The sequence below is a fragment of the Carassius carassius genome, chromosome 45, assembly GCF_963082965.1.
Source record: "Carassius carassius chromosome 45, fCarCar2.1, whole genome shotgun sequence".
Taxonomy (NCBI): Eukaryota; Metazoa; Chordata; class Actinopteri; order Cypriniformes; family Cyprinidae; genus Carassius; species Carassius carassius.
In genome coordinates this window covers 15,405,532-15,413,164 of record NC_081799.1, presented here as the reverse complement: position 1 = coordinate 15,413,164, position 7,633 = coordinate 15,405,532, and the positions used below count along the sequence as shown (strand labels likewise).

Here is a 7,633-nt window from a genome sequence, read left to right as displayed (position 1 = left end):
AATTACACAAAGGATTGACAGAAAAGTATGAACTTTAGTTATAAAAAGCATCGTGTCGCTCAGGTATTATTCTGCCTCTGTTAAGCCCCTCTTCCTCTTCCTCCTCATCATCATTCATCAGTATCATCAACGTCATAAATAATCATGAACACAAATAGCTTGTTTTATTACTGCTCATGTGTGACCAAAGTGATATGTAGAGGTGATAATGCGATGTCCACTCTCATGTTAGCACGTAGAACCATCGCATTAAAAACTCTAATAAAGAGGGCAACGAGACAGGAAAACGGTGCACCAGTATGTGAGAAGACGAGGCTGTGACACGAATGAACACACACGCATGGCTTTATATCGTCTTCTATCCATACTGAGCTTCCAACAGTCGTATGAAAAGAGTGAATGAAGGCCAAACACATCATGTTGTCCACTAATGTGTGTTTGCACTCGGTGACTGTTCAGTGTGTGTTGGGATTGTTCCGAAGCGTATGTCACACTCGCTCTCTTTTCTCCATGGCGTCTCTATATTGATAAATTCACACCACCTGCTGTTTTAATGAATGATAGTAAACACTTCTTCTGTAATTATTGTGTGTTTTGCGTGTTATATGAATGCCCAGGACATTATGGAGATGTGGTTTTAATCTCTCTGTCTCGGAACCGTGCCGAAATGTTTCGCGCACTCTGAGTGGCTGTCTCGGGCTGTCAATCAAGCGTGCGGCCAATCACAACTGTCCTTACATGAAAACTATATTTTCACTCACTGCTTGTACAGTGGACTGTATGTTGCAAAAAAAGAAAAGAAAAAAAAGTGAACAGAAAAAGCCACCATCGAAGAGGTGCGAGAGGTGGACAACGGACCTGTTAAGTCACTTTGGAGGGCCCGTTGCAGGTAAGTGGCTACACACAAGAACTGTTAGACTTTATTTTACCAGCGCGACGCCGATCTGACAATAATATACAACATCCAGGAAGCTCATAATGTAACTGTGATCAGAAAAGCATTCCCAGCATGGTGGTGTCATCCTTTAGAAGTAGGTGCTGTAAATCAACTGAAATGCATCACAAAAGTTTAGGCAAAATGGTTTGACTCAACCCCTGTTGACAAATCGGGTTTAAAATGAAAGGTGTGTTTTGAAACAAGGTGACTAGTCTAAGCTGCCGTACATCTTAGACCAGCAATAAACCAGCTATCAGCCGTTCATACTAGCTTAAGGTGGTCAGGGAGGTTTTTGCAACATTTCTAGCTGGTCTAAGATGGTCATTAAGCTGGTGGACCAAGTTAGACCAGCAACAAACCAGCTACTAGTCAGTTTTAGAAGTTTAATGTGGTCAAGCATCTTTTTGCAAAATTGTTGGCTTAATAAGCCCTTAAACCAGCAAAAAGAGCTACAGACTGGTCACATGAGTTGGTCAAGCTGTTTTTTGAACATGGTGACTGGTCAACCAGCTAATTATAAAAAATTATAATATAACATGCAGTCAAGTCTGTTCACTGTGCACAAATTAACCAGATGTGTTTTGGAGCACTGGTGGTCAATTTTAAATGAGCAACAAACCAGCTATAAGTCGTTTTTACCAGCTTAAGGTGGTCAAGCAGGTTTTTGCAACATGGAAGCTTTTTTCTAGCTGGTCTAAGATGGTAAACCAGCAACAAAACAGCTGCCAGCTGATCATGTGAGGGGGTTTTAGGAACCTGATTACTGGTAAACCAGCTAATTCTTATAATGATGATATAGTCAAGTCAGTCCAAAACAACAACCTGTTGTGCAGAAACTAAATTTATTTTGGAGCATGGTAGCTAGTTTTTGTAGATGGTATAAGATGGTCATTAGGCTCTTTAATCAGCAACAAACCAGCTTCCAGCTGAAAGTGACATACAGCCAAGTATGGTGACCCATACTCGGAATTCATGCTCTGCTTTTAACCCATCCAAAGTGCACACACACAGAGCAGTGAACACACACACACACACACACTGTGAACACACACCCGGAGCAGTGGGCAGCCATTTATGCTGCTGCGCATAAATGGGATTCAGTGCCTTGCTCAAGGGCACCTAAGTCATAGTATTGATCCCTATTATCCCTATGTTCCCTATGCTGGTCATGTGAGGTAGTTTTTGGAACAGGATTACTGGTTAATCAGCTAATTATGGTAATGATGATATAGTCAAGTCAGTTCAAAACAACCGCAAACTAACTAGATGTGTTTTGGAGGAGGTAGCTAGCTAGTTTCTAGCTGATATGAGATGGGTTCTTAAACTTTTTAACCTTTCAAGCTGTTTAATGCCACTCAACAGGTGTTGCAGTGCATCAGTCCAAAAGAAGTTAAATAAAAAGCGCCCATGCATAAAAAAAGTTTAAATCATACGTCATACGCCCAGAACTGCTTCTGTGTACAACAGTGAGCGCAAGCTAGATTAAAGTGATTATTATGTATTAAATATGGTTATTTTTCTTACAAAAACTCATCAGTCCGCTACAAGAGGCCTTTGTTCACCCCCCCCTGATGCCACTTTTTATTATGGATGGGCGCTTTTAATTTAATTTAATTTGGACTGATCGATGGAACATCCACAGAGTGACATTAAAGAACTTTAAAGATCACAGACCATTTTTAATATAACTCAAACTGGATTCGTCTGAAAGAAGAAAGTTAAATACACCTAGAATGACTTGAGGGTGAGTAATTTATGTGCTAATTTAAATTTTTAAAGGGTGAACTAGCCCTTTAACCAGCAACAAACCAGTTACCCGCTCATCATGTGATGTGGTCAAGGTAGTTTTTGATAGTTTTTGAAGTGTCTGGTCAACCAGCAAGTTATGATGATGATGACAGTTAAGTAAGTCCAGAACTGCTGTGCACAAACTAGCTAGATGTGTTTTGGAACATGGTAGCTGGTTAATAGCTGATATAAGATCATTTAGCTTTCTAACCAGCAACTAACCAGTTTATCAGCTGGTCATGTGAGGTGGTCAAGCTGTTTTTTGAAGCATGGTGATTGGTCAACAGTGTTGGGCAGTAACTAGTAGGGATGTCCAGATCCGATCATGTGATCGGAAATCAGGCCCGATCGCGTGGTTTCAGACTCGATCGGAATCGGACGTTACCTCCCGATCAGGACTCGGATATATATATATATATATATATATATTAGGGGTGTAACGGTACGTGTATTCGTACCGGACCGTTTCGGTACAGGGCTTTCGGTACGGTGCACGTGTGTACCGAATGACCGAATGCAATATTTTGTTTTGCGGAACATAGGTACATTTTCGTGTTTCCAAACGAACATATTCAGTGGCGGAGGTCTCCGTGTTCAGCTCGAATCCCGCCCTGCAGCTGATTCTAAGGCCGGTGACACACTGCTGCGTGGCGTTTCTGCTGCGTGTCAGTTGTGTGACGGCTGCTTTGCGTTTTCTGTGTCTTTACACACCAAAATCGTGCCTGATGCGGCGCTGGCGCACTGCTACTACTGTAGGTGACATGGAGGGAGACCGCCGACAGACCAGGATCTTGTCTTCATTACAACAATATCTATACTTCATGTTGAGCATAAAAATAAAGCCTACTGATAAAGGACACCGTCAACAGTATTGACGGCAAAATAGACTATGTTTGACAGGTGCAATATGCCAGTGTGTCACCGGCCTAAGGTTTTCAAAAGGCATCACGCGAGTGTGAACATCACCACAACTAGGAAAAAAACGATTGTGATTCAAACGCAGCTCCCGTCGGCATTTAAACAGACCTTTGCTCTTAATTCCGATCGGGCCAACGCAATAACGAAATCTGAGCAGGTCTAAAAACTGAAACTGTTGATGCTGCAACTTTGCTGCAACTGCAACTTTGGAAAAGTTATATATATTTTTTAAATATGAGCAGGCCTACAAGCTGGGATTGATAATGCTGCACTGTAATCATAGTTATTTATTTATATTTTTAATTATATTTTATTATATGATATTGGTTTGAGACTGAGAGTATTTTATTTAGTGGAGAACTTTGCAGCAGTATTTTATTTTATATATACTTTATTAAAAAGTATAAAAAAAGTGTAAACAAATTGTTAAAAAAAGTAATAAACAACCTGCAGTTTAATGTTTGCATTTCTTTCCCTTACTGTACCGAAAATGAACCGAACCGTGACTTTAAAACCGAGGTACGTACCGAACCATGATTTTTGCGTACCGTTACACCCCTAATATATATATATATAATTTCATAAATTTTTAACACATCCTTAGTTATGCGGTGGCACAGAATTAGACCCTTTTGACTCCACACAGAAACAGCAACGCATGCGGCATGACATCACTTTGTTTTCAAGAGCTGGTGTGAATAAATATAGATTGAAACTCAAAGAGACATGATAGTCTGCGAAAGACCTGATATTTCATTCGGACCCAGAATACAGCGAGATGAACATCAGAGAGTGCTAAACTCTCATGCAGTGTGTGTTTCATTCATACTAGAAGCCGGAGCACGCTCTCGCGCTGATATCAGGAAATTCCTAATATGGACAAAAGCATCCAGCTATCGCTGTGGTGCTCACAGGAAAACAAAAACTTATGCAAACACGAAGACATTAATATATGATCACGACAATAAATTGTTTCACAATTCATCTCCAGCAGGTGATAAATAAAGTATATGAACAATGCAGTGCTAATTGACAATATTTATTACAGTATAGAAACTATTCTGCCTTATTATGTGATAAACAGTGTTTGTAGTATATAAACAAATCATTATTATTTGTTATTGTCCAGTATTTATAGATTTCTAAGCCAATTAAAAGCTAGAAATTAGAGAATACTACCAGTCAGAAGTTTTTGAACAGTAAGCTTGTTAATGTTTTTTTTTAAGACGTTCCTTCTGTTCACCAAGCCTGCATTTATTTGATCCAAAGTACAGCAAAACAGTAAGATTTTGAAATATTTTTACTAGCCTATTTAAAATAACTGTTTTATATTTGAATATATTTCAAAATGTAATTTATTGAATATCCTGGATCTGTTTTTTTTGCTATTCTTTATTCTTTTTTTAATGTATTATAGAAGTATCGGATCGGGACTCTGTATCAGCACATACTCAAAGTCAAATGACTCGGACTCGAGGGCAAAAAAACTTGATCAGGACATCCCTACTAACTAGTTACTAGTAACTTAGTTACTGTAATAATATTACTTTTTCAGTAACTAGTAGTATAACTAATTATTAAGATTTCATTAATACTATTACAGTTACCATCCATAAAACATTTCAGTTTCTTAGTTCCAACAATCAAATAATTCATAGATTTTCATAATTTTGATGATTCGCACATGTATTGTGATGTCCCCATTGCAATAGGCAAGCTTGGAATATGGAAAAGCTTACATTCAGCAGATAGAAATACTGCATTATATTGATTTTGTCAGAAAAAAAGATGATCTGAACACTGTTGTGTAAATTGTGGCTTTACTTTACTCTGGCATTACGTCCCACCCACATCCCTCTGATCAGCATGTGATATATTATTTTACTATAATTAAAAATATTTTTGGAAAATTAAACAGTGTCTTACAAACGTATGTGATTTGATGATGAAATATAATAATATTTGGATAACGGAGATATTACAATTACCTTCAAGCTACACATGACAACTAATGAGATTAACAACACTTCTACTTGAATGTCAATCACTGTCAATCACTATTGAGTGTTTGTAATAACTTCTTATGGCGATCCAATGTGGATTTTGGTCAAATGATGAGGCAGAAATATGTTGTTAGTAACATTCTAGAAGAAGTTTACGGGGAAGATGCACAGTTACAGTACTTATGTCGGGCATGAAGAAAGGTAATGTAACTAGTAATGTAACTAATTACTGTTGCCAGAAAGTAATAAGTAACAATATTGTAACAAGAGTTACTGGTAATAAGTAATATGTTACATTATTTGAGTAACTAGCCCAACACTGCTGGTCAACCAACTGGTTGTGATGATGAGATGATATGTCAATCCAGAAAAGTCACAAATCGAAACTAGATGCGTTTTGGAGTTCCTGTGTTTGTTCTGGTCTGTGAAGGTCGTTAGCTGGTCAAAGCTTGTAAACCAGCCACAAACCAGGTAAAGATAGTCGGGCTTGTTTCAGGGGATCCAGCTAAACGCAGCTACAACGTTATAATACACTTTTTTCTAAAACAGAATATTAATCTGAATTTTCAAACATGATGATGATGATGAAGATGTGACACGGTAGGCCAGTGAGTCCAGCGCTGAGAACATCCACACACTGAGCACACGGGCTTCAGAACAGAGCAGTCAGTGCGAACACTTGAACGCACGGAGGGGGAGGAGGGCTGCGAGAGAAAACAAACCGAGAAAATTGTTAGCCTGAAACGAAAGTACCATTACCAAAGTGACAATCGGCCGCCACCGTTATTCATTTTCGGAGTGATCGGTCCGATTGTGATGTAGTTTTGTCGACTTGACGCTGCGGTTTGCTCCTTTCCAAGCATCCGGTAAAAATAATATGTGTCTGTGGGGCTACTGTACGGACGGCCGGTGCAGAAATGCTCTGATGTGTCAATAAGTTTGAGGCTGGAATGAGAAGGCCTTGGCGTTTCGACCGGATTTCAGGGGTAAGTTTGCGTTAACAGATGCCGCGATAACTGAAAACTTGGACATATTTTGTGTGCGAAAAGCCCCGAGTTCCTATTGATCGGGAGCTTGCGCTTAGTGCGAAATTCTTGGCAGTTTGTTGTGCTTCGGTATAAACAACTTTGGCGTTCGGCGTGTTTGACACCTGCTCTCACCGAACATCAGGGTTTCTGTGAAATCCGCGACTATATAACACGTACGACCGACCGTGCGATTATTGCATATGGGTCTGCTAAAGACACGTTCAGTCGAGCTAGAGCAATATCGCATCACAGGGGCTAGCAGGCTAGCCAGCTACTTTTATTCAATCTGACTAAACGGAGCGAGAAACCCGAGCACAAAACCATCTCATCTGAAAAGTCTGCCCCGAAAACCCCTAGTTTAAGTAATGAAAGCTCGTGGAGGGGGATCTCTCTCTGAAAATGCCCTGGCGGAGTTTGACAGGAGTGAAATTTATACTTCATCTTCCCCAAAGCAAGATGGACTCTCGGCTGTCTGTCTTGTCAGAGCCCAGATCGACATTTTGCACTGAGATGCAAACCGAGCACAGTTCAAATAAAGGGTCAAGCGAGTGGTGAAATGAGCTCGATGGCTTAAATAATCAGAGGGTGTCGTCGACATGGTGCTTTGTGGAGTTCTTGATTCGGTGATCGAGAGTTCTGCAGAGACACGCACACGGAGAGAGCACCGCTCTCAGGCTGTACCTGAAAACTAAACGCTGCAATATTGTATATACCGACCATCCACTCGACGAAACTGTGTCGGTTGTGCTTTAATAAGACCTACGTGAACGAGCCAAAGTATGGCAAGCCTCTTTAACAGTTGTTACAGCTTGCGTCTTTATTAATATGTCGTATTGCTTGAATTCACAAGTAACTATTCATTAGATATATGCATATGTCAATAAAAAGTCGTTCACACTAACAAAGTTCTGCAGTGGAAGAGCAACAGGAAGTCATTCATTCAGCATGAGTGTTTATGA

At 39.8% G+C, this 7,633-nt stretch overlaps 1 protein-coding gene across 8 annotated transcripts in view; it reads left to right on the top strand.

The window, feature by feature from the left end:
• The first annotated feature begins 276 nt into the window (after positions 1 to 276).
• The window catches only part of LOC132127735 (HMG box transcription factor BBX-like), a 44,170-nt gene continuing 36,813 nt past the window's right edge, over positions 277 to 7,633 (top strand). For 3 of the 8 annotated variants that reach the window (XM_059539800.1, XM_059539801.1, XM_059539802.1), the window contains exon 1: positions 6,289 to 6,632. The gene's annotated coding sequence lies outside the window, so the exon portion shown is untranslated. Of the gene's footprint in view, positions 890 to 6,288; positions 6,633 to 7,633 lie in introns of those variants that run through there. The other 5 variants (XM_059539797.1, XM_059539799.1, XM_059539795.1 and 2 more) reach the window with 2 other exon arrangements.